Genomic DNA, 10525 nt, shown 5'->3' on the forward strand with positions numbered 1-10525 from the left:
CAAAACAAACTCAATGAAGGAGGGGTAAGGAGGATGCCAAGGTATGATCCCAAAGCTAATGCTTATGATGGAATTACATGAGGGATATTAGGATCAAAATTGGGGTCTTACAAAGTTCATTTTCCCCTAGAATCTGGTTTGAAGGATAAGATCTTCTTGAGCACAAGGTCACCTTCTCTGAACATACGAGGTCTAACCTTCTTGTCAAAATCTTTCTTCATCCTATGTTGATATAACTGCCCATGACACATGGCAATCAATCTCTTCTCTTCAATCAAATTCAACTGATCATACCTGGTTTAACACCATTCATCCTCAATCAACATGGCTTCCATCAGCACACGCAATGATGGGATCTCAACCTCTACCGGGAGCACAACTTCCATGCCATATACAATAGAGAAAGGAGTTTCCCCTATTGAAGTGCGGATGGATGTACGATACCCGTGCAAAGAAAATGGGAGAATCTCATGCCAATCCTTATACGTTACAACCATCTTTTGAATAATCTTCTTGATGTTCTTATTTGCAGTTTCAACAACCCCATTCATCTTAGGTTTGTAGGGAGATGAATTATGATGTGCAATGTTGAAGTCCTTACAAAGAGCTTCCACCATATTGTTATTCAGGTTCGATCCATTATCAGTAATAATCTTACTTGGCACACCATAACGACATATAATCTGATTCTTGATAAACCTCACAATAACTTGCTTGGTTACATTTGTATACGATGCTGCTTCAACCCACTTTGTGAAGTAATCAATAGCCACCAAACTGAAACGATGTCCATTCGATGCTTTAGGCTCAATCATGCCAATCATATCAACTCCCCACATGGAGAAGGGCCATAGGGAGAAAATGACATTCAACAGTGTTAGAGGAACGTGAATCTTATCTGCATATATTTGACACTTGTGGCATTTCTTCATAAAAACTTGCAACAGTCAGATTCCATTGTCAGCCAAGTCGTATGATTCAACATATACTGACGCAAACGCTTAGCAACCCAAGCCAATGCGCAATAAGTCTCCTCGAGCATAGAATACCGAGTCTCACAATCTGTGGACTTCTTACTGAGGCAGTAAATAACAAACTCTTTCTTTCCAGTCTCATCTTGATGACCTAGAACACAACCCATACTTTCTTCAAGCACATTCAAATATATGATCAATGGTCTTCCTTCCACAGGAGGAGACAGAATCAGAGGTTTAAGCAGATACTCTTTGATACTTTCAAAAGCTTTCTGGTAATCTTTGGTCCAATCACAAGACTGATCTTTCTGAAGAAGCTTGAATATAGGCGTACATGTGGCAGTCATGTGTGAAATAAATCTTGAGATATAATTCAATCAGCCGAGAAAACCTATGACTTGCTTCTCAGTCTTGGGCGCCGACATCTCTTGTATTGCTTTGACCTTGGCAGGATCAACTTCAATACCTTTCTCGCTGACAATAAAGCCCAACAATTTACCAGAACGAACACCAAAAGTGAACTTATTAGGATTCAAGCGGAGTTTATACTTCCTCAAACGCTGGAATAGCTTCAACAAATGCTCAACATGTTCCTTTTCATCAATAGATTTAGCAATCATGTCATGAGCATAGACTTCAATCTCTTTATGCATCATATCATGAAAAAGAGTAGTCATTGCTCTCTGGTAACATATCAATGTGTGGTAGAGGGAAATCATCTTTCGGACTAGATTTGTTCAAATCTCTATAATTAACGCACATACGGACTTTTCCATCCTTCTTCGGAACATGTACAATATTGGCCATCCATTGTGGATATTCAGCGGTAACAAGGTGTCATACCCCAATTTTGTCCAAGCATTTTTTAAATTCTCATGAATTTGATTTCATTTTTAATTTGCATCACATATACAGCATGACATGCATTTCATCATGAATAATACTTAAAATATCAGTCGGAATAAATTCTTGGAAATATACAGACAAATTGGTTAAATCGTTTTTTCAAGTACGTGCAAAATCAGCGGGTAAAAAGTTTCAAAATTAAAATTGCAGACACAAGTATTATTAATCTACGGTTTGCGTAGTTTAATTTGGTGTGCTCGTTGTATTTTTCGACGACTTTTTTAGTCTCATTTTGATCCGTTTGAGCTTTGTAACTGGTGAAAATTTATTTCAAAATTAAAAGAAACGCTGTATTTTTTTAATAAGTATATTTTGTGCTAATCATTTTAGTGCGTCCAATTTAATTTTTCGAGCAAATTTGCGCCTGACTTTTATGCATATTTAATCTTTTGGTTTTTGTTTCTTTGTCCAAATATTCAAATTTTTTAATTAGGATTTTCCTATTATTTAGTTTGAATATTGATTAGGTTTTTAAAATAAACATATTTGCTTTAATAATAAAATAATAATAGTAGTTTCAAAAATAGATGAATTTAATAGTATTGGATTCCCTTTTGCAAGCTGTCAGCTCACACGAGGTATATCAAAAAAAATATCCTACCTCCAATAGAAAGTGGCCACGCGCCCCATTACCAAGGGGGGATCTAACAGCTAGCATATATCTCCAACGTTTTTCTTGCTCACGGGGGAAAAAAAAGACTCTCTCTCTCTCTGATAACAGAAAAAAACGAAAAAGGGGGAGAAAGAATCCATGTTATCTTTCACTCCCCCATTAAACACCGCCCACGAACGGACCCACTCTCTCAAAAAAGGAAAAAAGGAAAAAATAATAAAGAAAATGAGAGAGGAGTCTCAGAAGGGACTCTTTCTCTCACATTGAAAAATTAATGTTCCTCTTCTTTCTCCCCTACACGCCACCGCCATTGGCGAAACACGAGAACCACACCTCTTCCACCTTCACATTGTCGTCACCCCCTTTCTTCCGCCAGAATAATCTTCCGTTAACGCCGATGCAACTTACACCATACACAAAAACGACAACCGCGACACCGCAACACCTCACCTCTTCCGGTCCCCATCGTCATCCAACACCAAACCCCCAGATCGCCATTCCCTTCCGGCGACCACCACAAAACTCCAACCACCGCGCTTAAAACCTCGCTCGCACAATCCCTCAGTTTCGCTGCACTACACGTCGACAACCTCCGTCGCGTCTCCTTTCAACTTCCATAAACATCCTTGAGCTCCCTCCATCTATGTTTTGTTTATTCTTCAGAACACTCGTCGTACACCTCCGACCAAACCCTTCACCACTCCACGTCGTGATACCCTCCATCTTCTCTCTCCGATTCGTCACACAACAATAACTCGCCACCGTCTAAAGCATCACTCATCTCCGCCAGCACTGACGCGTACTCGCCACTAACAAACGGTGTTCACACCTCAGACGTGCTCCTCTGTTCTTCTTTCATCCGCGTCACCACCACCGCTCGCCGCCATATCTTCCGTCTCTCTTCACTCTTCAACAACTCGACCCAACTCCATCCTCAACCCGTAACCTCCACGAATCCATTTCTCAACGGCATCATCAATCGCATTCAACTACAACTCACATCATCCGTCGGCAAGTTCAATGAGCTTAGCTTGCGGTATTGTTTTTTTGTCATTTGAATTTTGTTTGGAGTTGTCCAGTTTATGTTTCAAGCTCATTCGGTCATATTTGCATCATTTCTGCAGTTTTGAAAATTAATTTACTTTGTGTAGAATTTTGGTTATGTTATGATTGGGAGTTTTAGTTTGTATCGGCTGGCAGCATTTACCTTTCAGGTTGTCCATTCATATTGTTGCTAAAATATAGAAAGATTGTTGGCGTCGGGTATGTGATTCTAGGTGTGTGAAATTTGAGCCAGAAGATCACTGATGCTGTAACTAAAGAGTCAAGTAAATTATAATTCATATTTGATTCATGGTAGACTTGGTATGATTGTCTTTCAGTAAATGCTTCCATGTTGATTTGATAAGAAATTCCAATTTTTATCTGATTATGATTATTCATGTCTTTTAGTAAAATTCCATGTTGATTTGATAAGTGATAATGCTATAAGTATCATGAAGAGTTTGTGTAGGATGTTGAATTGGATTTTTCCGAACGTTATGTATTTCAATCTACCGTTGTTGTAACCACGCTTAATGCATAGCTTAACACTTAGTTACTTTCATTTGTCAACTATGTGATAATGTTGGTTCTCTTTTAATTTATCAGAATGACCCACTTGTACTTAGAGTTAAAATTTGCTAATGAAGTAATTATGGGGTTGGTTATTTATTTATTAGAATTTATTTATACTATGTTTTTATACATGTTCGAGGTGTTGATCCAATAAAATTCTAGGTTTTATACTTTGTTTATATTTTGGGATATATCCTTTCATTTCATTGCGATAGAATCAATTTCTTTTTTCAACGGATTCAACAATATCATGTCGTCACGCCGCCAAAGTTTCAATAAATTAATAGGATATTTCACCACGTTTGGATTTTGTGGATGACATTAACCATATTGTCATTTTGCACAAACCAGTTTGAGCACACCAATTCAATTAAACAAAGTGATACCGTCACTTAATTCTTTCTCTTTAATTATAATAAATTAATTAATTGAATTTTGATGAATTAGTTAATTACTATTAATTAGTTTTAGTTAACTTAATTATTTGATTTAATGAAATAACTTTGATAATTAATCTTAATTAATTTAGTTAATCAATTTAATCGAACTTTGATCAATTAATTTTGTTAATTAAAAAAATGGACGGACTTATCTCATCATCAATTTGTAATTATTTCAAACAAATTCAATTTCATTCAATTTCTTCATCGATCCAAAACCATGGTTAAACCACTTTAGAAAAATCACACAATCTTTGATTTCACATCAAGCCCTTTTTCCATACCTTTGTAAGTCGATTGCTTTTAGCATCGCCATCAACCTCACATGTAAATAATTTTACTAACATTCGGTACAAATTCAAACCATTTTCTAAATAATTTAACTTTTAAAGAATTTTCTCTTTTAACATAAACTTGGGATGAAAAGGATATAGGAAGTGTTCACTTCACTATTTCTCAAGTACTCGAATGATTGGCACACACCATATTACTCGAACTCTTGTCACCCGATTAAAGCTTCAATCACAATATTCAAATCATTTCTTGCAAATTAATACAAATTCTAAAACCTTTTAATTCTAAATTTTGGATAATAAAAGGATGGGAGGCGTTCGCCTCACTATCTCTCGATTGTTTGAATAATTGGCGCACGCCATATTGATTGAATTCTCGTCATCCAATTAAAACCGCAATCGTACAAATTCAAAATTATTTTCCTATATAAAGTACAACTTCTAAAGAACATTTCTTTTATAAATTAAATATCGGATGATAAAAGATGGGGGGCGTTCTCCACACTATCTCTCAAATGTCGGATAATAAAAGGATGGGAGGCGTTCGCCTCACTATCTCTCGATTGTTTGAATAATTGGCGCACGCCATATTGATTGAATTCTCGTCATCCAATTAAAACCGCAATCGTACAAATTCAAAATTATTTTCCTATATCAAATACAACTTCTAAAGAACATTTCTTTTATAAATTAAATATCGGATGATAAAAGATGGGGGGCATTCGCCTCACTATCTCTCAAATGATTGAATGGTTGGCGCTTGCCATATTTCTCAAATTATCGCAAACAACTTTCAATAATAATTTGAACGAAAAAGGGAGTAGAAGGCGTTCGCCTTATTATTCCTTGAAAGAATTGAACTATTGGTATGCACCACATTGCTCAATCTTTTGTTGTTCTTCAAAAATACCAAACACACCAAATCTGATTTCTCACCCCCGTGCGATCGAAACCAATCAAGCAAAACATCTAACATATTGTCACCCCCACGTGACCAAAACTCTTTTAAAAAAGAACACTGTTTAATCCTTTCTAATACGCACAACAAACCAATGCTTAAGCCTCTTCTGAGAGTAGGCAAGCCAATATTTAGCCTTTAGAACGCGATCTAAGCAGTCATTCATTAAAAAACACCAACCAACCGTAGTTCCCCGAACTACGAATGCTTTGATTTCCCTATTGCACCATAAGGATACGTAGGCACGAGATTGCGAGATCTTGGCGAGCACACTAATAAAAAACCTCCCCTTTCCCCCCTTTCTGAGGTCTCCATCCATATCTGTTTTCTATTCTAATCACTCGAAGAAAGCAAATAGCATTCAACTAACATTCAAATAGCAAATTAGACTGAAAGGTTCCCGTTGAGTACAAAGGACGTGGGAATCTTGTGCCTACTTTGTTGGGTGATATGTATTTCTCTTTGCATCTAAGGAATTCTAAAGGTGGTGGAACTATTGTGTGTTGTGTTCCCCTTCTGTACACATGGTTTATTTCGTACTTGCCTCAGACGCCTGCTTTTGTGGAGAACAAACAATGTCTAAGGTGGTCTTAGAGACTTATGTCTCTCACTAATGATGATATAGTTTGGTATGATTCTTTATTGAGTAGCTTGGATATTATTGATTGTTGTGGTGAATTCTTTAATGTGCCTCTCATTGGTACACAAGGAGGAATTAACTACAACCCTGCTTTGGCTCGTCGTCAACTTGGGTTCCCTTTGAAAGAAAAACCTAATAACACTTTGTTAGAAGGTATTTTCTATTAAGAGGGTAAATATCCCCAAAATTTGAAGCAGAATATTGTGCATGCTTGGCATAACGTGCATAGGAAAGAAAGATCCGAGCTCGGTCCGCACAACTGTGTACCTTTCGAAGCTTACACTCTTTGGGTGAAGAAGAGAGCTTTGGAGTTGAAGATGCCTTATGCTTGTGAGATACCTATGTCTATGGTTGTGGTTGAGCCATTAACATTCCCTAACCAAGATGTAGACGAGTTAGAAGACACACTCGCCAAGATGAAGCAAGAGAAGGATATGTGGGAATAGCGTTTCCATGCTTTGAGCAGAAAGCATGAGGATTTGCAGCTTGAGTCTAAGAACAAAGATGCACTTATTGGGCTTCTTGAAGACCGAGTAGTGAAGAGACAGAGAGAGTCAGAGGTTTCATCTTCCTCTAGTATGCCTCAGCCTTCCGTTGCTTGGAAGAAGATTGTTGATCAACTTGTCCTCGAGAAGGCTCAAATCAGGACTTCTTTTGAGTCTGAGATCCGACACATCCAAAGAAAGTACGCACTTGCGGCTAGATCATCTGACATTGTTGTTAGGGATCCTTAGAATGACTAGTTTCCTTTTCTCTTGTATTTTGTATTTTTGGTTTCTGAAATTGTACTCAGTGTAATCCTACCAATTATATAAATAAAAGAAATTTTATGGTCAATCAAATTGTGCAATTGTTATTATTATATATTTGCAAATAAAATAGTATGTTCCTTGAAAATAAAAACAATCAAGCATTGCATTTCATGCATCATTTGCATAAGCAGGTTTTTCTTTCGCCAGATGTCTTATTGGTTCTTCTTCTGTGCTTCAGCTAAGCTGACTCATCGATACAATACCCGCGCCAATCATCCAAGAATCATGGAACATCTAGAGCAATAGAACAGAGAGTTGAAGGACGAGATTGCCCGCCTGAATGCCATGATGGATTCAGTCCTAGCTGCTCAAAGTCAATCTTCTCCAACGTCTGCAACTCCTCCTCCTTAAAGGATGGTCATATCAGTGGTTGTTTCTTCAACCGTGCCTGCCACTCAATTCGCTCCTGCCATGCCTGCCGGATTCCCATGGGGAATGTCGCCCAACTTTGTACCTGAGGGTTTTGTACCTACTTTTGCTTCCATGCCGACATCTAGCCCGATCATGTCTGTGCCACCATCATTTGTTCACACTCTGCCTCGTGTTAAGGATACCATTTATCATTCCGAGCCATCTGAGGGTCCAGATGTTTATGAGAAGATGGATGAAATGAAAGACCAATTCCTTGAGCTGTGAGATGACACTAAATTTCACCGTATTTTCGACTCTGATTTCACATGAATTTTAGTTGTTTTATTATTATTTTGGTATGTTATTACTATGTTTTTCTTTGTTTTCAGGTTTTCAGTCTAATCAGAGCCCCGATCGAGAAAAGGAGTGAAAATGAGCTAAAAAGACTAAAAGTCAGCCTTTTGCACTTGTGGCTCCAACTGTGGCTAGCGCCATGGGTCCAGCCATGATGTGTCATAGTCCAACTTCCCCTTAACTGCCACGTCTCCCACTATCTCTATTTGGGCGCCACACTTTACTCTTATGGAAGGCGCCATGATGTGGTGGTGAGCGCCACAAGAAGAAAGAAGTTTCCCTCCCAAATTCAAACTGAAGGGCATCCTTGTCATTTCTATTATTTTTCTTGCTTATAAATAGAGACTCGATTTCATTTGTTTCATCAGCTAAACTTAGAACAAACTTAGTTACAATTAGGCATATATTCAGTATTGTAAAAGTGGTAATCGCTTCACATTGGGGTATTGCCACAACTGTGTAATCGAGTCTGTAATCGAGTTTGGAGCACTTTGGAAGGAAGTTAATCCTGCCGCCATTTTCATTTTCGTTTCGCACTTTATTCAACCCTCCGATTGGAGCAGGTTTTATTGATTTACCTTTGTCTACTTTACTTTCCCGCACTGTCTTTACTTTATTTATTTCTCGCACTCGCACTACTTTTATTTATTTCTCGCACTCACACTACTTTATCTATTTCTCGCACTCGCACTACTTTTATTTATTTCTCGCACTCGCACTACTTTATTTATTTCTCGCACTCGCACTACTTTATTTATTTCTTGCACTAGCACTACTTTTATTTATTTCTCACACTCGCACTACTTTATTTATTTCTCGCAGTCGCACTACTTTTATTTATTTTCCGCACTCGCACTACTTTATTTACTTTCCGCACTCGCACTATTTTTATTTAAATTAAAATGCACCTTTACTTTACCATGTCTAACTAAACCTATAAAGGTTAGAATGTAAGGACCGTAATTGAACCGATAATCCGTACAATTGTTCGTAGAAACACTTAAGGGCTATTTTGACTTTCAACTTATGTTTTCCCGCACTTAATTTCCGTTGGGTAAGATCGAAAGCCGTCCAACGTCTTTTTAAACTTAGTTGTTTTTAACTATTTCAAATACAGCGAAAGTGCTTTGTTTAGTTCATTAGGAGTTTTTAACTTAAAAAGAAAAGTGATTTTAAAACTATTTTCGGACGTGTTTATAAGTTTAGAGTCGGGTTTGTGAGAACCTCTTTTGGTTAAGAAATCCAGGTTAAAATACTTTTCAACTTAGTCAAGATACTATATTTCTTAAAAATTTTACTACTCTAACGCAATGCGCGCCTTTTTATAAGTGACAATAAGAGGGTTTGATTAGGGAGTACAACTCGGTTCTGAATACGCGAAAGCGACAGTTCCTGTTAAATTGGTTCTTTTCAAAGTAGGAAACACTGTCCATAAGTAATTCTATTAGCAAGTACTTGGATTATTAATTGATTATGTGAATTACATTCGAACCTGTCTTTATTAATTGAATTTAATTTAATACTTTACTTTTCATTGTACACTCTTAAAACCCCCTATTTCGATTACCTTAGATAAACACCATAACAATAGATAATGATAGATTGACACTTGGTCTCTGTGGATTCTACAATCTTTTATATTACTCTGACGCGTCAGAGTGCTTTTCGCAAGTATACGAACGCGTCAGAGTAATATAAAAGATTGTCGAATCCACAGAGACCAAGTGTCAATCTATCGTTATCTATTGTCATGGTGTTTATCAAAGGCAATCAAAATAGGTGTTCTTAGAGTGTGCAATGAAAAGTAAGGTATTAAATAAAGTTCAATTAATAAAGACATGGTCGAATGTAATTCACATAATCAATTAATAATTCAAGTACTTGCTAATAGAACTACTTACGGGCAGTGTTTCCTACTTTGAAAAGAACTAATTTAATAGGAACTGTCGCTTTCGCGTATTCAGAACCGAGTTGTACTCCCTAATCAAACCCTCTTATTGTCACTTATAAAAAGGCGCACATTGCGTTAGAGTAGTAAACCTACTTTTAAGAAATATAGTATCTTGACTAAGTTGAAAAGTATTTTAACCTGGATTTCTTAACCAAAAGAGGTTCTCACGAACTAGACTCTAAACTTATAAACGCGTCCGAAAATAGTTTTAAAATCTCCTTTCTTCTTAAGTTAAAAACTCCTAATGAACTAAACAAAGCGCTTTCGCTGTTTTTGAAATAGTTAAAAACAATTAAGTTTAAATAGATGTTGGACGGCTTTCGATCTTACCCAACGGAAATTAAGTGCGGGAAAACTTAAGTTGAAAGTTAAAATAGCCCTTAAGTGTTTCTACGAACCTTACATTTTAACCTTATAGATTTAGTTAGACATGGTAAAGTAAAGGTGCATTTAATTTAAATAAAAGTAGTGCGAGTGCGGAAAGCAAATAAAAGTAGTGCGAGTGCGAGAAATAAATAAAAGTAGTGCGAGTGCGAGAAATAAATAAAGTAAAGCGAGTGCGAGAAATAAATAAAGTAAGGCGAGTGCGAGAAATAAATAAAGTAAAGTGAGTGCG

This window comes from Lathyrus oleraceus, chromosome 4 (genome assembly GCF_024323335.1).
Source record: "Lathyrus oleraceus cultivar Zhongwan6 chromosome 4, CAAS_Psat_ZW6_1.0, whole genome shotgun sequence".
In the NCBI taxonomy this organism is placed as follows: domain Eukaryota; kingdom Viridiplantae; phylum Streptophyta; class Magnoliopsida; order Fabales; family Fabaceae; genus Lathyrus; species Lathyrus oleraceus.